The sequence below is a fragment of the Myzus persicae genome, unplaced genomic scaffold (assembly GCF_001856785.1).
Source record: "Myzus persicae strain clone G006 unplaced genomic scaffold, MPER_G0061.0, whole genome shotgun sequence".
NCBI classification, from domain to species: domain Eukaryota; kingdom Metazoa; phylum Arthropoda; class Insecta; order Hemiptera; family Aphididae; genus Myzus; species Myzus persicae.
In genome coordinates, this window is record NW_019104174.1 from 45,720 (window position 1) to 53,643 (window position 7,924).

Genomic DNA, 7,924 nt, shown 5'->3' on the forward strand with positions numbered 1-7,924 from the left:
TCAGTGAAATTGTTGTTATTAGTGTTAGCAACCCTCGACTCGAGATGATTGCACAAACAGAAACTAGAAATCTAGTTTGGATATTAATACTGTTGTTGCTACCATATTTCACTAAGTATAAAAACAAGTTATGATTATATATTATCATCGTCTAAATTTATGAAAAATCAAACCATTAAAAAAAAATGTTTATATTTTATAATGTTTGACTTGGTTTTTTTTTTTTATAAGCTCCACGTCTAATTTGTAGTATATTTGAAGATTATAGCTATCTGAGTTAAAACATTCTGTAAAATAATGGCAATGAAGATATAGAAGATCATAGAGTTCATTATACACAATATGCTAATTTTTTTTCTCAAAAGTAGCTGCTTTTTTCTGTTTTATTTTCAAATTATATAGGACTACAGTGCAATTACTGTACTAATTTGAAAAATATTTATATATATACATATATCATTATATTGTAAGACGTAATGCATAACGTATCGGCGCATCTCTGTAAGTGCGGGTGTCATCGGTTTCCTCCAAAAATGACCTTTCCGTTTTCTGCCAATACCTTTTTTACGCCGAATGAGAAAAAAACGTCAATCATTTTTCAACCAGTTATAAATAAATTATAGAACTTAACAGTTTGGGAACCCTTATGTAAAGATTTGATTAGGTATATTCTATTTATTTTTTTAAGTAACTATAATATTTTATAGGTATAATGTAACTAATACGTGTATGTCAACGAAACGTATGAACCAACAATATTGACAGACGTCATTCTGCCAGTTCGAATTGGTATGTATTTAATGCACACTACCTGTACATAACTGTACACTGTACACTACCTGTACATAATGTCATAATATTATGTCTGAATTTATGGCCATCGGTGAGTTTTTTTAATAACCGAATGTGCCAATCCATTAAATACTATTTTTAAAACAGTTCTCCTTTTGCGCCAAAGTGTGCCTCTTGGAAAAACACCCAAATGTGCCATAGATTGTGGCGCAGTGTTAATATAATTTTAAACTTATTTATCGCTACATGGGGAGGCTATGATTATAATATGTAGCGACAATAATAATAATTATAATAATGATAGTACTCGAGCAATGACCATAATATATGGGTGGCAAGTATTTGTTGGTAAAATTCATACACTAGGACTGAAGCAACACATATTATCAAAATATTTAAAACAATTTTTAAGTCATGTTTATCTTCCCTTTCACGGAGTTGAAGACTTTTTTGGATATTTTTCCCAACGTTCCAGCTGATACATGGCTATCAGACTTTTTGGAATATCTTTGCAAGTGTATCTATATTGGTCCACGAAGTTTTTTTCTTAATTTTGTGGGCGAGACACTCCCATGTCCTATTTACTAATATACTATGTATATTATTTTTACCATCAGCATTATAACGTTTGAAAGACCATTTGCATATAACTCATCCATCCATTCACAAACTTTTTGATGCATTGGTCAAGTTTTAATCTCAATCGTACGTCAAACTAAGATATGTATAGATCCTGTGGAGTAAGTATCTGCATGGCGAAATCGCACCAATGGACAATGGGCATCATGAAACTATTTATATGTTGAGGTGATTAAGTATAAAGTATTAATATTTGATGTGCAATTTTTTTTATTTTTTTTGAAAGTCGTTTAGCAAAATATTAAACGTCAACAAATCAAACAATGTTGTTGTTTGCTTAATTAAAATAACTTTTTCTATGGCACATGAGTCTCTTATCGCGAGCGTAATTGGTAACTTTTTGACAAAATAAATTGGCTTAAACACACCAAACAAATGTCATAGATTAAGCGTGACCGTAGCCTTTTTTTACTCTCTATATTATGTTCAAATATTGTTTTCCACGTTTATTTATTATTGTTATGGTTTGATATGCTTGCTTTTAAACTATTTGATCGATCAACATATTATTATTACTTTCATAACACCTATGGACATTTTCCACACATATTATCATTAAAATAAATATATTCAAATTACTTAGGGAAAAAGTTATGGAACATCGCAATTACCCGATACATGGGTTAATTGTATACAATATTATAATCGTGTATTATGTTGTTTCTGGTTATATTATCGGCCGGATGATGTAGGAAAATGTTGGTGAAACGTTATATATTTATAAAAAGATGAGCTTATAATATTATGAATGTTTGCGTGTTGAGACTAAACTCATTTCAGTACACATACAGTTCACAACAGTAGATATGTTAAGTATATTCGAATAGTTAACATGTTATATTTTATGAGTAGAAGCGGTCATTATACATTTATAGTGTGTAGTGTGTACTGAATTATAGTACCAGTTGTGTTCAAATTATATTTATTTTTGATACACTCAGATGACACTGTATATTATTATGTTGTCCTTTAACATACCCGCATGCCGATTATATTTATGACTATAAAATATCAACCTACCTCATTTCTAAACTTTAAAACTTACATAGGAAATATCAATTTTAATATTTTATGATATAAACTAAAATTCACCGAGTACCTCAAAAGTCGAAGTAACAGGAAATTAAAAACTTAAACCATTTTATGCTGATTATGGATATGTATACTAAAGTATCTACGCATGAGTTATAATAACAGTGACTCTTTAATAATTAATGATAGTATAATAATTAATAGAATGTCATACTCCATTACATAAAAAAAATATTTATTGAATTAATATTGTTTATTGTTTTAATTTCATAATGTTTTGAACACACGCGCAAAAGCAAATATAATATTTAACAATATACTGATAATTGTGGGGTAATGCAAATTGTGTCTAAAATAGTAGTAGCCAGTAAGTATTGATCATTATATTTCTATGTAATAATAATTAACAACATTTCAAACTTTCAATGTCAATAACCCCATGCTAAACAAACATAAAAAAAACATTTTGTGTTTTAATGCGGGATACGATGGTTTCTCTGACGTGCGCTCAGAGTATAAAAGTTTGGTATAACAGTTGTTCTACATATGGATGAAATATGAATTGTATATGTATCTAGTTACCATAATACATCGTACATAACGCACTGTTATTTAAAGAGCTATTAAAACATGTTTCACTTTTATTCATTACACGCTGTGTTGTGTAAACCATCTGCAGCATTATAGACGTACCTGCATAACAGACATCAGTCATACTTCAGTTAAATCGTAAAAATGTAAATTAAAAGTTGGAATAAGACGGCACGAATATAAACAATGGACATTTTGTGTATGCGTACGACTTCTGTACTTCTGTAGGTACAGCTCATTATAACATATTTTAATAATAATGATTGTGCGGTGATCATACAATATTAAGTTGATATTCAATATTGCTATTATGTGTTATTCATCTTGTATACACAATAAATATGGAACTGTGTCTTTTTGCACCAGATACGCATTAGCAACACTTTGAAAATATATAATATTATTAAAAACAACCCTTGATATTATTATTGTTGTATTATTATATATATATTATATAAGGAGTAAGATTCTTTGAATTTACAATAGATATTGGAATTCATTACTGAAATTTAAATGTATCAAAGTATACTATATTCATGTAGGTATAAGCATTAAGCACATACGTATAAGGTCTGACACAAATGTCAATGCTTTTAAATTAATTGCCTTGGGTAAAAGTTTCTTACATTTAAAATAATTGGTACTTTTGGAAGCTACTAATGTACCTACCTATCTAGGAAGTGCTATACATATACACAATACAAGACAGCTACAATTGGAATATCAAATATTCATACTAACATGACATCCTAAAGTCAACAAATCGTATTATGACATATAGTAAATTATGATCTTAAATCGAAAATAATTAATATAGAACGGAAAATAAAATATCATATAAATTTAAATTAAATAAACATAATGATATTACATTATATAAACTGACACAATGCTGTATTTTAACTTATAATACATTAAATATTTTTTAAAACTTAAATGCGATGATAACATTTTAAATTTTGGTACAGTACAATTACGATTGACGATATGTATTTCCATTAACTAATCTACACGACCAATACTAATCGATTAATTTTGGAATTCACATTATACTGCTAAACCATTGTGGTTGAACTGAAGTGGGAGCCCGACCCTCTTACAATAATATGTAATTTGTATTAAGGGACGAGCACATTAAGTCGAATTCAATCCGTAATCGATGCCGCTTGGTATTTTATTAAATTATATCATGTGGTCGTGTTGGGGTCATGTAGATTGATTGAATTCAAGGAGCATTATACTATGCCCAACCACTAGTTCTGATCGAGATGTACAAATATCGCCTTGTGCTATAACTATCGACGGGAACTGATTGACTAATACGGCTGCTGAAATGCGTTTACTCGCAAGTGCAATCTTATAATGAGACTCAATCCCTCACCCCCAAAAATGTCTTGAATTAAAAAAAAAAGAAAAAATAAGAACTATACAGCTTATATTGACGGTTATCTCCATAGGTTATTTTGTAATTCGTTACGTTGAGTTATTAATACCGAAATATTTATTGATATTATTCAGTTAACATAACATATTATTAAAGTTTTGTTTATTTAGAATGCTTTAAAAACCGATCTCAAAGCATTGGCCGCGGAAACTAGTATAAAGTAAATAGTAGTAATGCGCAATTTTGTATTGGTTTAAACTTGATGACGTATAAAAGGTGATCAATATAGTCAAACAGTATACGGTATATACCAATATTAATTGGTTTTTGCAACGAGTTTAAGTTAAAGTCGCTTAGTCCTTGCGCTTGCAAACGTTGTATTATTTTGTGATTAACGAGACGTGTGAGAAATCTGCTGTGAACGAGTGTTTTTCGACTACAAAAGGATATATCTTATAAAAATAATAACAATGTTAGAAAATTAGTTTTAAAATAAATATTACATCATATTTAATAGTTTGTAGTTCAATATAATTCCCCCTCTAAAAAAAAAAAAATAATAATAAAGTTCATTTCTCAAGATGACTACGAATTAATAACTCCATACTCTTACTGTAGTGTACGTGAAAATTGAAAAATCATTGAATATTTGTACAATTCCGTGAAAACGACTAGACGGCAATTTCATTACAGCTATATGGTCATATACAATGGCTGTAGGTTCCTCATGCTTGCTAACATTAAATAATAATATTGTTGACTAGGAATTCTTTATCAAACGTTTTCCTTTCTGACGGTTTATTTTTTACAGTTATAATTGTATGGCGATGGCTGAACTATTGTAATAGGTGAACACTGAACGATTCAGTAATTTCCGATTCGATTCCCAACAACGACCGACAATACGATGAAAATAACTCGACCTACAAAAGAAACCATTCACAACGAATTATCCAGCAATAAAGGTAGGCATATTTATAATTGAAATATCAAAGATAAAAAATCTGTAAAAATGAAATTAAATCACTCCTACGAGAATTGTATACAATGCACAACTTTGGATTCCATAATTGATTCAAAAGTAAAAAATACAAATCGTCAATTTAGTTCATTCTGCGTATTGGGGCAGGGTGATGGTTACATACTATAATTTTCCTTTGGCGAAGTGTGTGTGGGCAAAATTTACTCAGAAATCGAGCATCTCGGGCTTCCCAAAAGTTCTCGATCAAAACTAATTTATTCTTTTTGGTTAGAATAAAGTTTGCAGTGTCGAAGTTTTAAGTTTAAAAATTTGGCCATGGGGATATATTATTACAATAGTATCTGACGATAGAATAAAATAACTCCTGGTCTTAATTCAACTTACCAAACGATTTAAATTATTATGAATTAATGGTTTTTTAAACTCATGATTGGCATAATAAAGCACATTTCTAAGTACTATATTACTTTTATTGTTCTTGAGTGTGAGTGAAGGGAGAGACATATTGATTTTACAATGATAATATATAATGTGTTTATTTTATATTTTGTTTTTAAGTCTATCAGCAGACATTTTTCTTGAAGTTTATGAGTTATGACTATATAACATTTACTTAGGGTGAATATTTGATCTAGTTTATACTTTGTGAAATTAAAATTAGGGAATATCTAGTAGTTGTAATGAAGATTGGAAATAACTAACATTAAGCAGCGGGTAAACGGATCACAGGAATGGTTATGTTGTACTTAGTATTTGACAAAATTGATTTTATTTTTTGTTGTAATTCGGAAAAGAATTATATTTAAGATTTGAAATGTTTACCAAAGAGTTATATAAGCACTTATTAGACATGGATAAACATTTTTAAATTTAATAAAAGGTTTCTCATAAGTTGTTCTTTCAAAAGAAAATTTTAAAAATATATAGGCACATTTTTTTAAATACACATTTAAGGTTTTAATTTTTAAATTGAATATTCGATCATAAATATAAATCTTAAAAAATTTAAATTTAAAAACAGCACAACCTCAAGTCAGACAATAATATAAAATAACACTATATAGGGATCAATACATTTATGAAAGGTAAAGAAAGAATAGGTAAAAGCAACGGTAAAAACCACCCCACCGTGAAACTATCTCCTTAGTCTTTACTGTACCCTTCGACCGGTTTGTTGTCATTAAATGTACGAAAATGCATTACTTCTGTTGTATCTGTGTTTGAATACATCAAATAAAATGCCATATCCCTTTCAAACTACTTACCCTGGCCATTATTCGTTCTCTGGGTTTTATTCTACTACCTACACTACCATTTAGGAGTGCGAATTCCTCGTTATTTTTAAAAGACATGGGTGCATGATATTATATATACATATATAAACTATATCATATACTACACATTTCTCCCGGTTCCACACTCGCCTTGAAATGCATAAAGCACACCCACCCCTTAATAAATGACTCATAAACCTACGTAAGTCTTGGTAAGTCTCTAACAATCTTGAACTATATGTGGAGACCTTTTCAATAGATACTAATACGAATTATACTATTTACAAAAAACAAACAATTATCAAATGTTTAATGTCAACAAGTTTCATAAATGGATGAAACCATACGTCCATACATAACCTACCATTCGTGTACATAAAGATTTAAAACTTAACATACTCTATTGCGCTTGCTGGTGCAGATTGTGTATGAAAGGAAAACAAATGTCAATTTGACTATTAATGTTTTTAAAAAATCAATTATAAATATATGCACTGTATAGTTGACACGAGAAAACCATTTTGTTATAATTTTAGCTGACTTGTGAAAGTCAAAAAATAATTCAGACAGATCGAATTCATAAATTATGAATTAAGAAGAGGAAGTGGTTTTAGAGCTCACCGATCACAAAGGTTAAAAATACAATATTATTTCGTAGGTGTCCTCCCATGGTCTTTCTTATTCCTCTAATATTTATCAATAATAAAAAATGCCCAAATCTAGAGCTACTGGAAAAGTTATCGTAAACGCACAATCGAGCGTCATAAATATTTGATACGATAAAGCAAAAAAAAAAAAAAAACGAGAAATGAACCATCAAAAATATTGTTTTATTCAATTTTTTGATATGTATTTTTCTTTAAAAAATCACTTTCCGACGATGTATGAGTTATTAATAATAACGTATAATGAATGGATGTGCCATCGCTGCTTTAACTTTTATTTATTTACCGTGTTACAAGTTGACAAATATATAGCATAGTAGCTATTGGTGTTGCTCTTAAATATAAAATATTCCAAGTACTATCATAAATGATAAGAAACAAAAAATAACATTGACATTCTTTGAAGTCTCTTTATGTTACGGTGGTGCGTTAAAAGTGTGCTGTAATATTAAATTTAAAAACAATTTCCATCACGTTCTATAAATGATTTAGGGTGTATACCTTGGGTTAGTTTTTCAATTTTGTTAAATGGAATATTTTTAATCTTATAGCATACAGTAGGTAC